Source organism: Rattus norvegicus, chromosome 6 (genome assembly GCF_021556685.1).
Source record: "Rattus norvegicus strain SHRSP/BbbUtx chromosome 6, alternate assembly SHRSP_T2T, whole genome shotgun sequence".
Lineage (NCBI taxonomy): Eukaryota > Metazoa > Chordata > Mammalia > Rodentia > Muridae > Rattus > Rattus norvegicus.
Window position 1 is genome coordinate 67,570,572 of NC_141539.1, and position 16,259 is coordinate 67,586,830.

Here is a 16,259-nt window from a genome sequence, read left to right on the forward strand (position 1 = left end):
TTACAAACAGGACCCTGACATTGTGAGCCCATAGCTTTGAGTACCACTATTGGTTGGTTTTCTCAAATTTTATAATGCCAAATTTCAAGAGACAGATTGAGTCAATCCGGCATATATATATATATATATATATACACACACACACACACACACACACACACACACACACACACATACATACACACACACCAGTGAAAGGAGAAAACTTGGGAATTGACATTGCTGGATAAGATTTCACAGGCTGAAATTGCACCCAGTGAACAGAGTGGGAAATGGCTACATGGTATAGGACACAGCCCAGCTATCTCATTAGTTTTTATATTTATATTACACTGGCCTCTTTGGAAGCAAGCTCCTCTAGCTTCATGCTTCTGCTTGAGCTTGCAAGTGCCCACTAAGATAGGAACAAAGAACCAACAAGCACTGTATAGGATGGCCTGATACTATCAAACTGAAAGTAGACTCAAAGCTAGTATAGATTCACAAACAGTAGTTGTAATGTGAGAACTACTCCCATGTCAAACATTTCTCAAGTATATCTGAGGAATAGAAGAAAATCTGAAGTACTCACACGACAACTGTGTTTCAGAGAAACCTTATGAACAAAGACCCACCTTTAATCAGTTATAGGCACATACATGGTTCTGTTCCAAGCACCCAGGACTTAGACATAATCATATTCAAAAGACCGAGAAGTCATAAATTTAGATTTTAACAGGTATGTGATGATACCTACCTTTAATTACAGCACTCCAGAGTCAGGGGCAGATAGATCTCAGTGAGCTTGAGGCTAGTGTGGTCTACATAGTAAATGTCTTAGTCAGGGTTTCTATTACTGCACAAACATCATGACCAAGAAGCAAGTTGGGGAGGAAAGGGTTTATTCAGTTTACACATTCATATTGCTGTTCATCACCAAAGGAAGTCCAGACTGGAATTCACACAGGGCAGGAAGCAGGAGCTGATGCAGAGGCCATGGGGAAATGTTACTTACTGGCTTGCTTGTTTTCCCTGACTTTCTCAGCTTGCTCTCCTATAGAACCCAAAACCACCAGCATAGGAACTGCACCACCCACAATGGGCTGGGTGCCTCTCCACCCTTGATCACTAATTGAGAAAATGCCTTCCAGCTGGGTCTCATGGAGCCATTTCCTCAACTGATGCTCCTTTATGATAATTCCAGCTTGTGTTAAGTTGACACACAAAACCAGCCAGTACAGTAAGTTTCAGACCAGCCAGTGCTACACAGTGAGACCCTGTCTTAAATAAATAATACTGTTCCTATAACATCTTCACAAAGAATGTACAGGGTCTAGTTAAAATGGTGATTAACTCCACACCCATGCATCATAGTGCGTTTATTCACTTAACTCTCTCCATGAACCCAGCATCTTTTAGACAAAACAAAATAAACACTAACTTACACTTTTATATTGAAATCAATCATTTAGAGCAAAGATCCTTTTTCAGGCTTCCATTCTTAATAGCTCCCCCCGCCTCCCGCACCTCTCATATGCTCATGCCAAAGGCTTCTGTGAAGCCCTGTATTCCAGAAAACATGTTACATCTGATACTAAATTTGTGAACAAGATAGTTTTTCTATCAAGGGGTAAATAAACATAAGTGATGTGTGTGTGTGTGTGTGTGTGTGTGTGTGTGTGTGTTTATAGTTGTGGTTGTTGTTACCTCTTGCAGCATTGTGATACCAAACCTTATTTTGGTTATCATTATATATAATTCACAAGGGATTGTCTGCATACATACAATAAAAGTGGAATGACAATGTGTCCACATAAGGAACTAAAACTGACAGGTAAAATACATGCAATGTATTAAAAGTTTTTAACATATGTTTAAGCACTTATATTTTAACTTAAATAAGTTAAGGGAAATGCCAAAGTACATCATTATTCCCTTTTCTTAATTTCTTTTAATATATTACCTAAAAGGAGCATACTAGAATTCTTTTATTCTTTTATAATCATCCAGAGATAGATATTATGTCATTAAAAACTCATTCTGTATCTCTGGCATTTGACATAGGTTACATTAATATTTAAAAGAAAATAGATGATAAGTTAGGGGAAATGTAATTGAAAATGTAAGTGACCCTTAGATGTATAGATAAATTTTTATCAATAAAGTGAATTTTTCAAGATGGGCTGAGTTGAAAATATGGATTTTATACTACAGTGAACATTTCTCCCTTAAAATTATTTAAATACTATTTTTTATAGTTGGTATTAAATTTTATACTATTTTTTCACCTTGAAAGATATAAAGGAATGGCAGGATTAATATAGTAAAAAGGCCATCTTGCCAAAAGCAATCTACAAATTCAGTGCAATCCCAATCAAAATTATAATTCAATTCTTCACAGAGCTAGGAAGAGAAATTTGCAAATACATTTGTAATAACAGAAGACCCAGGATAGTGAAAACTATTCTCAACAATAAAAGAACCTCTGGGGGAATCACCATCCCTGACCTCAAGCAGTATTACAGAGCAAAAGTCATAAAAACTGTATGGTATTGGTACAGAGACAGGCAGGTATATCAGTGGAATAGAATTGAAGACCTAGAAATGAGCCCACACATCTATGGTCACTTGATCTTTGACAAAAGAACTAAAACCATCCAATGGAAAAAAGACAGCATTTTCAACAAATGGTGCTGGTTGAACTGGAGGTCAGCATGTAAAAGAATGCAAATTGATCCATTCTTATTGCCTAATACAAAGCTCAAGTCCAAGTGGATCTAGGGCCTCCACATAAAACCAGATACACTGAAACTAAAAGACGAGAAAGTGGGGAAGAGCCTCAAACACATGGGCACAGGGGAAAATTTCCTGAATAGAACACCAGTGGCTTATACTCTAAGATCAAGAATTGACAAATGGGACCTCATAAAACTGCATAGTTACTGTAAGACAAAGGACCCTGTCATTAGGACAAAACGGCAACCAACAGATTGGGAAAAGATCTTTACCGATCCTACATCCAATAGAGGGCTAATATCAAACATATACAAAGAATTCAAGAAGTTAGACTCTAGAAAGCCAAATAACACTATTTAAAAAATGAGCTACAGAGCTAAACATAGAATTCTCAACTGGAGACTATTGAACAGCCAAGAAGCACCTAAAGAAATGTTCAACATCTTGGGTAATCAGGGAAATACAAATCAAAACAACCCTGAGATTTTACCTCATACCAGTGAGAATGGCTAAGATCAAAAACTCAGGTACACCAGATGCTATCGAGGATGTGGAGAAAAAGGACACTCCTCCATTGTTGGTGGGATTGCAAGCTGGTACAACCACTCTGGAAACTGGTCTGAGGGTTCCTCAGAAAATTGGATATAGTACTACCTGAGGACCCAGCTCTACCACTCCTGGGCATATCCCCAAAAGATGCTCCAACATATAACAAGAACACATGTTCTGCTGTGTTTATAGCAACCTTATTTATAATAGCCAGAAGCTGGAAAGAACCCAGATGCCCTTCAACAGAGGAATGGATACAGAAAATGTGGTACATCTACACAATGGAATACTACTCCGCTATCAAAAACTATGACCTTATGAATTTCGTAGGCAAATGGATGGAACTGGAAAATATCATCCTGAATGAGGTAACCCAATCACAGAAAAACACACATGGTATGCACTCATTGATAAGTGGCTATTAGCCCAAATGCTTGAATTACCCTAGATGCACAGAACACATGAAACTCAAGGATGACCAAAATGCTTCACTCCTTCTTTAAAAGGGGAACAAGAATACCCTTGGCAGGGAATACGGAGGCACAATTTAGAACAGAGGCAGAAGGAACACCCATTCAGAGCCTGCCCAACATGTGGCCCATACATATACAGCCACCAAACTAGATAAGATGGATGAAGCAAAGAAGTGCAGGCCGACAGGAACCGGATGTAGATCTCTCCTGAGAGACACAGCTAGAATACAGCAAATACATAGGCGAATGCCATCATTAAACCACTGAACCGAGAACGGGACCCCCGTTGAAGGAATCTTAGAAAGGACTGAAAGAGCTTGAAGGGGCTTGAGACCCCATATGAACAACAATGCCAACCAACCAGAGCTTCCAGGGACTAAGCCACTACCTAAAGACTATACATGGACTGACCCTGGGCTCCAACCTCATAGGTAGCAATGAATAGCCTAGTAAGAGCACCAGTGGAAGGGGAAGCCCTTGGTCCTGCCAAGACTGAACCCTTAGTGAACGGGATTGTTGTGGGGAGGGGGGTGATGGGGGCAGGATGGGGAGAGGAACACCCATATAGAAAGGGAGGGGGAAGGGTTAGGGAGTGTTGGCCTGGAAACCAGGAAAAGGAATAACAATTGAAATGTAAATAAGAAATACCCAATTTAATAAAGATGGAAGACATCTTCTTTCTTTACAGAAAAAAAGAAAGCTATGACTTCACTAAATTCTTAGACAAATAGATGGAACTAGAAAATACCATCCTGAGTTAGGTAACCCAATCACAAAAGAACACACATGGTATGTTCTCACTGATAAGTGGATATTAGCTGAAAAGCTCGAAATTACCCAAGATACAATTCGCAGGCCACAGGAAGCTGAAGGAAGCAAAGTGTGGATGCTTCAGTCCTTCTTAGAAGGGGGAACAAAAATACTCACAGGAGGAGATATGGAGCAGAAACTAAAGGAAAGGCCATCCAGATACTGCCCCACCTAGGGATACCTCCCATATACAGCCACTAAACCCAGACAATATTGTTGATGCCAAGAAGTGCATGCTGACAGGAGCCTGATATAGCTGTCTCCTGAGGGGCACTTCCAGAATCTGACAAATACAGAGGTGAACCATTGAACTGAGAGTGGGGTCCCCAATGGAGGAGTTAGAGAAACGACTGAAGGAGCTGAAGGGGTTTGCAACCCCATAAGGAGAACAATATCAACTAACCAGACCCCATAGAGCTCCCAGGGGTAAATCACCATCCCAGGACTACACAGGGATGAACCTATTGCTCCAGCTGCATATGTAGAAGAGGATGACTGTGTGGGGGCATCAATGGGCAGGGAGGCCCTTGGTCCTGTCAAGGCTTGATGCCCTGGTGTACAGGAATGTCAGGGGTGGGAGGTAGGTGGGTGGGGGAACAGCAGCCTCATACAAGTAGAAGGTTTCTGGAGGGTTTACCGGGAAAGGGGATAATATTTGAAATGTAAATAAAAACATATCCAATATAAGAAAAAGTGTAAACAAAATAAGATTTTTTTTCCTAAGTAATAATCAAGTTAGCCCACTCTTCAATAACTAAGTAGCATATGTGCACTCACCCGAATAAAAGTTCTAACAGTGCAAAAGGCAGCATTTTATAAGTACCAATATCAAATGGAATCTATAATAAAATCTTTAAACAATAGTCACTGGGTATTAGAGCTTAAAGTAAATCCAAAATGTGTAGAGTATGAAATGGATTTGATTACACACCAAATTCAGAGTGGTGGGAACAAAGCAGCATGTTCCTATTTAAATTTGTTTGTCTTTAGTGAAATGGCAAATAAATGGAAGTAGCCAAAAATAAGGTGGTTGTGTATTGAAATAAAGAGAAAAATATCTGAGTTCTTTGAATTTCAAGTGAAAAAATGGAAGTACACTTCAGAGGAATATATAGATAGATGTTGCACACATGAAACTTAGAGGCCCTTGGTCCTGTGAAGGCTCGATGCCCCTGTGTAGGGGAATGCCAGGGCAGAGAATGGGAGGGAGAGGGTGGATGGGTGGGAAAGTCCCTCGTGGAGGCAGGGGATGAGGGAATGGGATAGGGAGTTTTCAGAGGGGAAGCCTGGAAGGGGGATAATATTTGAAATGTAGATAAAGAAAATATCCAATAAAATAAAAAAATTTAAAAAAAGGTCTTATGAGCTGAAAAGATGTCTTAGTAAAGGGCTCTTTGTGCAAGCATGAGAGTGAGTTTGATACCAGGACTCACAATAAAAAGCTAGGTGCAGTGGTGTACAGGCTTGTAATCCCAGCTTTGAGGAGATGGAAACAGGCACACTCTGTCTAGTCAGCCTAGCCTAATTGTTAAGCACTTCTTGCCTAGGCTCATACATGTACATGAACACAGGAACACAAAATAAAGCCTTTGATGATGTACTGAAATTGCTTACCATGACCATTTCTTTCTGTTCTAGCTTGTACTAATAGGGGAAAAATAATGTATCAAGGCACTACCAGTTTTCATGTTTTGACAGCATTCCTAATCAAATTTCTGAAGACACAAGTTGAGTTAGCCTTACCTCCAATGAGCTGCATTAAGTTTAACTCTGTAACTAACAACTTTGAGGAAATAGAGTATATAGTTATAACTTAAAAGAAATAAACCAACTGATTAATTATGTTGAGACTATGTATTTGACCTATTTAGATCATATAATTTTTAGCCCTGGAAATCTTATAAGAAAAAAATTCTTCTAGTTAACAAAAAAACACTGAGAAAAGGGAAATTAACATCTTCATCATTTGTAGGAATTCCTCGTCTTTCTGTTACTGCAGTTTGATCTGACCTAAACACTTCTCAAAAACCACTGAGGAAAAAAATTCCCATTGCTTCGGCCACCCAATCTTCGGTATTTATTTACAGTAGCTCTAGAAAACTATTGTAGCTAGGCATTGCTTAATGGCATGTATTCTGAACTGCATCGTTAGGCCATTCCATCATCATTGTACAAACATGGTAGAATATAATTACACAAACTTAGTGATTATTCAGCTAGTCAATAAGGTTTCTATGTGTTCAATAAATTTTATGTACTGTAATAAACATTAGTGTTTTTAGCTGCTTCCAACAAAGCTCAGCATACTGTTTTAAGTGAAATAGGTTGGGTAGAAAAATGCACTTTGAAAGCACAATTAAAATTTTTGTATATGGACATAAGCCAGCAACATACTCATTATCATTGTCCAGTACTATATAAATATACTATCTACTACTATCTATATATAATAATTTTATGTGCTATACTCTTACAGGACTGCTAATGTAGGGAGTTTGTTCACACCTGTGTCACCAAAACTATGTGCATAATGTAATTTATGTTTTCACAGCTTCAGCACTAAACAATAGGACTTTTACTGTTAAAATTTCCATGAAATTTTTCCATGAAAATTTCCATGCAGTCTGTTATTATGTAGCACTCAAAACTATATCCAGGAGATTCGATATCCAAATGCACTGGCTTGTTTTGTGTCAGTTTGAAACAAGCTAGAGTCATCAGAGAGGAAGGAGCCTCAGTTGAGGCAATGCCTCTGTGAGGTCAAGCTGTAAAGCATTTTCTCAATTAGTGATCAATGGGAGAAGACCAGGCCCATTGTGGGTGGTTCCATCATGGACTGGTGATTCTGAATTCTATAAGAAAGTAGGCTAAGCCAGCAAACAGAGCAAGCTAGTAAGCAGTGCCCTCCATGGCTTCTGCATCAGCTCCTGCCTTCAGGTTCCTGACCTGTTTTCATCCCTGTCTTGGCTTTCTTTAATAATGAGTAGCAATATAGAATGTGTAAGCCAAATAAACCCTTTCCTCCCCAAATTGCTTTTTGGTCATGGTGTTTCACTGAAGCAATAGAAACCCTAAGACACCAAATAATGGGCATTGTTTAAATGGAAGAGAAAAATAGATCAAAACAGTAAAAGAAAAAAATGCAAGAAAAATTTTATACAAAAGAACATGTATTTCCAATGGAATAGCCTACTGTGTGACTAGAATGGCGAATGGCAATAGGTATTTACCAAGGCACACTGAAAACAAAATAATTACAGCACAATAAGATTTTAAACATGTAGCAAAATAGTCACACAAAAAAAGAAAAGAAAATCAAAAAAAGAGCATTTCCTTTGGTGTCTTAGAGTTTCTATTGCTGTGAAGTAATACCATGACCACAGCCACTCTTATAAAGGAAAACATTTAATAGGGGGTGGCTTACTGTTCAGTCCATTATATTCAAAGGCACGAAGCATGGCAGGCAGATATGGTGCTGGAGAGGTAGCCGAGAGGTCTTCATTTAGATCTACAGGCAGCAAGAAGTGACCATGAACCACTGGCCCGGCTTGAGCAGATGAAATCTCAAAGCCTGCCCCCTAGTGACACACTTCCTCCAACAATAGCACATCTACTTTAACCCACAAGGCCACTCCCTAAGAGCCTATGGGGGGGGGGCTTTTTTTTTATTTTTTTTATATTTTTTTATTTTTTTTTCAGAGTTGGGGACCGAACCCAGGGCCTTGCGGTTGCTAGGCAAGCGCTCTACCACTGAGCTAAATCCCCAACCCCTTGGGGGGGCATATTTATTCAAACTACCAAACCTGGATTGTGATGATGCACAACTGTAGTTCCAGTTGAGAGGCTAAAGCAAGAGAATCACATTCCTGGGCAACAAAGTGAGTTCTCAGCTCAATGACTTTTAGCTTCTTAATGGCTACAATGTAAGCAAGCAGACAAGAAATTAATGATCTGAAAATTCTAAGTGTGAAGGATTTCTGAGGTAGAATTCTTTGATTTAAGCTCTCAAAAAAGTGCCTCTACTAGATACTTAGGGTTTCACTGGTTATGGATGGACACCATGACCAAGGCAACTCTTATAAGGACACCATTTAATTCCAGCTGGCTTACAGGTTCAGAGATTCAGATCATTATCATCAAGGTGGAAGCATGGTGCAGGAGGAGCTAAAAGTTTTACATCTTCATCTGAAGCTGCTAGGAGAAGACTAGCTACCACGTGATTAAGAGGAGGGTCTTATTGCCCACCCCTGCAGTGACACATTTCCTCCAACAAGGCAACACCTACTCTAACAAGGCCACACCCCCTAATGGTGCCATTCCCTGGGCCAATCATATTCAAACCACCACACTTACTAAAAATACTATTGTAAAATGGATGATAGAAAAATAAGAACATCATAGAATTATTTTCCAGAATGATTTTTAGATGATAATTTGTCATCTAGTTGATGTAGAAAAAGAAATAATCAAAAGAGAATTGAAGAATTCATCTATTCAGAATTGATGCAAGAAGAGCTCTAAGTTGGTAAAGGTAGTCCCAGCCCAACAGTACCTCTGTAGGCCTAGAGGGCCACGGGATGTTCAACATACAGATCTTCAGGAAGACAAAAATGGACAGAATAGCAAACATGTTGACCATCGTCAAAGGAAACTCACATCTAGTGGGTAGGATTTTTAAGTATTGCCATTGACTGAGCAATAAGCACAGATAAGCAAATGTTCATACAAAATATAGAAGGCCAAACCATATTGGAGTACATAATTCCATTTACCTAGTCAAAGTAGGGTAAATACAATATAACCATTTAAATAATGTGTTCTTATTAATAAGGTGGGGTTTAGCATAAAAGTCCTCTGTGTGTTTGCGTGTCCGTGTGTGTGTGCGTGTGTGTGTGTGTGTGTGTGCGTGCGTGTGTGTGTGTGTGTGTGTGTGTGTGTGTGTGTGTGTGTGTTACATTATACTGGTTAGTTTTTGTCAACTTGACATCTGTCATGTGGAAAGAGGTAAAATTGAGAAAAACCCTCCATCAAATTAGCCTGTGGGCAGTCTCTGGGAGATTTTCTCGTTTGGTGATTGATGTAGAAGGTCCCAACCCATTGTGAGCAGTACCATCACTGGGCAGGTTGTTCTTGGTTGTATAAGAAAGCAAACTGAGGCTGCCACCGCCACCAGCACAGCTGTGCCAGAGCCGCGAGGAGACCGGCCACCTGACTTCCCCCTCGCTGGCCGCCTCGTCCTCGGATTTGTTCCAACGGTCTGTTAAAACATGGTGGATTACTATGAAGTGCTGGGCGTGCAGAGACATGCCTCACCTGAGGACATTAAAAAGGCGTATCGAAAACAGGTACTCAAATGGCACCGAGACAAAAATCCTGAAAATGAAGAAGCGGAGCGAAAATTCAAACGAGTAGCTGAGGCATATGAAGTGTTACCGGATGCTAAAAAGCAGGACATCTATGACAAATATGGCAAAGAAGGATTAAATGGTGGTGGAGGAGGAGGTGGAAGTCATTTTGACAGTCCATTTGAGTTTGGCTTCACATTCCGGAACCCAGATGATGTCTTCAGGGAATTTTTTGGTGGAAGGGACCCATTTTCATTTGACTTCTTTGAAGCCCCATTTGATGACTTTTTTGGAAACTGAAGGGGTCTCTGAGGAAGTAGAAGCTGAGATGCTGGCTCCTTTTTCTCTGCCTTCAGTGGATTTCCTTCTTTTGGAAGTGGATTTCTTGCTTTTGACAGGCTTTACTCCATTCGGGTCACTAGGTCATGGGGGTCTCACTTCATTTTCTTCAGCGTCATTTGGCGGCAGTGGAATGGGCGACTTCAAATCAATATCAACTTCAACTAAAATAGTTAATGGCAAAAAAAAAAAATCACTACAAAGAGAATTGTGGAGAACGGTCAGGAAAGAGTAGAAGTTGAAGAAGACGGACAGTTAAAGTCCCTGATGATTCTTTTTTTTTTTTTTTTTCCGGAGCTGGGGACCGAACCCAGGGCCTTGCGCTTCCTAGGTAAGCGCTCTACCACTGAGCTAAATCCCCAGCCCTTAAAGTCCCTGATGATAAATGGTAAGGAGCACCTGCTACGCTTGGATAACGAGTAATTCAACGCACGCATGTAACAGAAATGCTAAACCATAACAAGCACCATTTGAGGAATAACAGGAACTTTTCTTTTTGAAGATTTCAAACGAACTCGACTTTCTGTATAACTGTACCTAATCTAAAGTATTTATAATACAGTTCGTCGGAGCCCCCATTTGTCAGATTTTTGAGTTTGTTGTTGGGACCACAAAATAGGACCTTTCTTTTTCTCTTTTCTTTTCTTTTCTTTCTTTCTTTCTTTCCTTTCCTTTTTTTTTTTTTTTTTTTTTTTTTTTTTTTTTTGTAATCTCTGTATGCACTCTGCTTTAAACAAAACGTCATCTGAGGTGAGCCCTCTAACTCCTTAGTAGTGCTAGGACGAGATTGTCTTTAACACCAGCATGGATCTGCTTCCCACTGTGTTGAATTGTGAGTAGTGTCAGCCTGCTGTGACTTGCCAGATGAATCATCTACAGAAATATTTCAACTTTATTTTCAGTATTTAGTGATGTAAGCTATTACTGCATCAATGGTAATACATTTCTGGTTTAGTGTAAATTAAGGATGTTTTCTAGTTGTGCATGGATGCTGGCAACCTCGTCAGTTTGATATTGTTTAAATGTGTAATATTAAGCTTAGGTTTTTAAAAAAAAAAGCTGGTAATTTGGGTTTTTGTCATTTGCTTTAAAAAACGCAAATGTGTTTGGTGCATTCTTTCATGAAAAAAAAAAAAAAGCAAACTGAGTAGCTTTCTTTCTTATGGACAGCAAGCTTCAGCCCCAGCCTCCAGTGTCTTGCCCTACTTGAGTTCCTGTCTTAGCTTCTTTCAGTGGACTGTCACATCAGGTTATATAATCAAAATAAATCCAGTCCTCCCAAGATGCTTTTGGTTGTGGTGTTTTTTTCACAGTAATAGAAACCAGACTAAGATATATGCATGTGTGCTTGCGTGCACATGTCTATGAATGTAAATGATAGATGCTGTATTTAAGTATGTACAATGGGCATCTATCATTCTTCACCTTATTTTTGGAGAAAGGACCTATCACTGAACATCCCTGGAACTGAGCAGTTTGACAAATCTAGCTCCAGGATCCTCCTGACTACAGTTCCCTAGCATTAGGCATATAGATATGCTACTATGCCAAGATTTTTACATGAGGCTTGGAATCCAAACTCAGACTTTCCTGTTTGCACAGCTAGCACTTTACTGTCCAAGTCATTTCTGCAGCCCCAATCTTCTTCTTTAGTCTTTCAGCACATTTTAATTAATTTTATTACCCATTCTTTCTTTCCTTGCTTTCTTTACTTGCTCACTTAGCTTTCATAAACGAGAGTATAAGCTTTTATGACATAGCTTCCTTGCTGAGCAGTTTCTATTACAGAGTCAGAATTCCGTGAATAGCTATAAAATGAATAGTAAGGCCTAATAAATTAGAATTCAAAACTATCTGCTGCATTTAATCCTAGCTCCACAGTAATACAGCAGGCATATATTATCACCCTATTCAACAGACTGTAAAATATTAACTCAAAATATAATATAGATAACGCTACTTAAATCATGACGTTACTACTAATATGTGGTTAAAATAAAGTTAAGTCCCATCAAGTCTAAAGTCTTATGACCTCAGGTCTGGATCATAGAAGCCTTCAGAAGCATCATGGATCATTCCCTAAAATTTAATGAAAATTTGTATGATAACCACGTTTCTGGAAAGAGCTCATAATTAATTTTGAGATAAGAGTCCCATGTTGTCCATCTGACTTCAGACTTAATTGTGTACCTGAGGATGACCTTGAGGTACTGGCTCTACCTCCCAGATGCTGGGAGTATAGATACATGCCACTGTGCCAGCAAGAACTTTTAATTTCTATTAGGTTAGAAAAGAGGTAAATGAGTCCCCAAAATTTAACCAATGCTGCTCGAGACAGTAACATTTTAATTTTATCTTTCCTTAGAGAAACATATAGCTCTTTGTTTATATTATTCACTAAACTCCTGTAATAGAGAAGTGAGAAAGTTTATCTAGATGCAAATACACAAAAGCCAGCCAGCTAGGTATTTTAATTAATCAGAAGTAGAAAAATGGCAAGAAGAACCAACCTATAAAGTAGGTTGATAAGTTCTTATTTAAAAAAAGAAGAAATAATTCTTATGAATCACAGACTAAATCATGATTTTTCTGAGAAATAAATTATAATGTTCAAGTTGTAATACACAAATTAAATATTTTTCTAGATCATTGAAAAACAATGTGTAAGCTTCATTTTTGTTTTCTTGGCTAACTAATATATAATTCAAAATGAGAGGCACTGAAGCAGGACTCAATTTCAGAACTAATCTTTTGTTTGCCTAGTGAATGGTCCAGGCTTTCTATTTTTAAAAGTTTGCTGTATTTAAGTATGTCCCATGGGCTAGAATTTCATAACTATGAAATGAAGTTATTTTTACTGAGTTTGTAACCTTGGTTAGTCCAGTTTAAAATGGAATCACTGAGACTACCAGAACTCCTTATGAAAAATAGGTCAATAGACTTGGCAATTGTGTGGTTTAAAAATATGAGGTGTCTTCAAGAGAATACAGGAAGACAAGCCAATCACACTATTCTAGTTGCTCAAACCATTCCCATAAAATCATTCAATTTGAAACATCTATTACTTGGTAATGTTAATTAAACAGCTATTTGATTGACTTTTCTAACATTTTATGATTTGGATATCTGAGACACCAGACCAATGACTCCTTGCAATGAACATTTGCAAATGAAGATGTGTGGACAAAACTGTGGAACAGACTGTGACACACTGTAGTCCCCATGACAAGATGGTTTTTGTTTTGTTTTGCCTTTTATTTTCTTTTAAGGTAGAAGCTGCAGAGGCAGAGGGTGAATATGAGGGGATGGGGAGTTGAGTGGGATTGGAGGACTGCATAATGTGAAACTCACAAAGAATCAGCAAAAATTTTTTTCAGAAATCACCTCTCTACTCCTTTATACAAGCCTAAGTTTTTTTGTCCATCCCTCTGTTTTCACATACTATTGATAACATTACTAAATCATGCTTTGTTGTAGTTTCTCTTTTCTTACCAATCTCTGTGATTAAGAGTCCCTAAGAAATAGAGACCAGAACCTACTCATATCTGGCACCTAGAAGGACTTCAACTATTTAGGAAAATCACCAGAAAAATATGCTGGGTTGTGGCCAGATTTAATTGATGGGTGATCATTAAAGTCAAATGAGTAATTCACAGACCTTTCAATTCAACTAATTAATATCCAGTTGGAAAGCCTATCCATATATGCACATAAGTATCAGCTTTATCCAAAATCATAGGAGAAATTAGGAAGTTGGGACCAAGTAAGGAAAAACATTTTTTAATAGATTTAAATAGGTTGGGGTGAGAGGTTTGAGCTGATTAAAAATCTCATTTACCTTTCTCACTTAAAAAATGAATAAAAAGAAGTAAATGAAACTCAAAAAATTTAAACCATAGAGATAGTAAAAGTGACTCACTGGCTGTTCCAAAATTTTTTTTTTAATTTGTGAGGTTTTAAAATCAAACCGTTGATATTTTCTAAATATGTTCTCACAAATAATTATCTTCACTTGAAAGTTATGTTACAAAATTTAAACTTTACCTAAATTTACCTTGTATCTCCACAGAACCTCTATTTGTGTTAGTAAATATTCAGTCATTGATGGAAAATCACCACAAAATTATGCTCTAAACATTTCATAGTTGGATGAAATACAAATTCTTATTTGAAACAGATGAAGCTTGACATTTTGTGTTACTACCATGTACTCTTTGAGGCCAACTTCCTGGAAATGACATGTATGCCCTGTTTATGATTGTTCTGGGAGAGGTTTTTCATGAATTTAGAGTCTTCTAGAATACTCTCAATAGAGATTTTCTGAGTGCTGCTTCATAGCATGGTGGTACTCTGTGTTACTTACAGGTCTTAGTGAATCTTGTATCGACTCATTTTATAGAGCAATATAGTTTTCATTCTTCATAGCTGGCTGTGCAGCTCAATATGCAGCCTCAAATTCCACCTAAACTGTAGCAATCTGTGTTTCGCTAGGAGAATCATGAACCTAAATAAAATTTGCAACTGCTTTTCAGAGTCCTGTTTTCATCACTAAACTTGTTTCCCAGCATTTCAAATGTGGCCTTAAGGTGAATACGCTGTTTGCTTCATACCCAACTTTTATTCCTTTTTAAAAAAAATATCTTATGACTCTGTCCTACCTCGAGAGGTTCTTGATACTCTAGAACCTGAATAATCTCACGTTTCTCTAAATTTTTGTTACATTTCACTTAAGGATCTTGTGTTTCCTTTGTGAAAATATTTTTTAAGACAAATTGAGTTTTTTAAAAACAGAAACAAGACTATATTGATTTGTTTTTCATTTATATTAACCTTGATATATTCCTTTGTGTATATAGTGTTAAAGAAGCCCAAAGATTACCAAGGAGTTGATTCCAATGCAATTACCCTAGGGTCTTTTTATTCAAGCTTGAGCTTGGGCTCATGCCTAGACTGATGCAGCAGGATGGGAGGGTGAAGCCCTGAGCTCTCACCAGGACAAGGTTTTATAAGAGATGGCAAGCAAGCAAGAGGGTTGTCAACCTGGCAAGCATCTAATGAATGACTATTATAAGGTAGGTGCTCTGAAGCAAAACTGTGAACAATCATAAACGGTCTGAAAGTACATCTGGAACTCTCAGGCTAATACTGATTGACTGTTGCTAGGAAGTAACTAGAGAATAACTAACTCTGGGGTATGGGCCAGAGACAGGTTATATGGTTCTTCCTGGAACTTCGGTGCAACTTAGGTTCAGCTGCAGGTTGATTTCTCAAACCCTTTCTTTTGAAATGGAGGCCAGTCCCAGTCACATAGTTGCTGTGAATTGAACTCAGGATCTCTGGAACAGCCATCACACCAGCCTTCACTTCTTTTTTGTTTGTTTGTTTTGTAAGCAGGGTCTCACTATATAGCCCTCACTGGCCTAGAACTCTGTAGGCCAAGCTGGCCTTAAATTTATAGAGTTCTTGCTGCCTCTCCCTCCCCAGTGCTGGGATTAAAGAAGTATATCCCTTTGCCTGGCTTCACTTTCCACCTTACTCCATTGAGACAGGCTGTCTGTGGTGGTTTGAATGATAAATGATTCCCATGGTCTTATGTACATAAACATTTGATCCCCAGTTTGTGAAACTGTTTTAGAAGTTTAAAGAACAGTTATGATGGGAGCCTTGCTAGAGGAAGGCACTAAGGATGGGCTTTTAGAATTTATACTCTCGGAAAAGGCGGTGCAGGCCCTCCTGGTTGCCACCCTCACGGAGAGCTCAAAAGAAACACCCCACGAGCAAACTTGAGCCGCGGGACCACAGGTAAGACCAACTTTTCTGCTCCAAGTGACCTGACTGGTGGTCTCAGGACACACAGAAGCAAAATTCCTCTGGGACTAGACACTTCCGGTTTTTAGCTGGATTCCCAACCTTGCTTATTCCCGCCCTCAGCTCACTGCTCCCAAACCCCATGGGAGAGAGAGCTCACCGCCCGGACAGGTGGGCACCCCTGAGACTGCAGAGTGGAAGAGACCACCAATACTGCCCA

General features: G+C 38.8%; 1 long non-coding RNA gene and 1 pseudogene across 3 annotated transcripts in view; one reads left to right on the forward strand and one right to left on the reverse strand.

The window, feature by feature from the left end:
- The window catches only part of LOC148005222 (uncharacterized), a 42,203-nt gene that overhangs the window by 1,508 nt on the left and 24,436 nt on the right, over window positions 1-16,259 (reverse strand). For 2 of the 3 annotated variants that reach the window (XR_015622391.1, XR_015622390.1), the window contains exons 2-3: window positions 8,351-8,463; window positions 7,972-8,055 (exon numbers count right to left, since the gene is read on the reverse strand). The exons of the other annotated variant lie outside the window; for it this stretch is intronic. This is a non-coding gene — a long non-coding RNA (uncharacterized LOC148005222). The remainder of the gene's footprint in view (window positions 1-7,971; window positions 8,056-8,350; window positions 8,464-16,259) is intronic. 3 annotated transcript variants of the gene reach the window in all.
- Dnajb6-ps4 (DnaJ heat shock protein family (Hsp40) member B6, pseudogene 4) lies at window positions 9,741-10,809 on the forward strand (annotated as a pseudogene).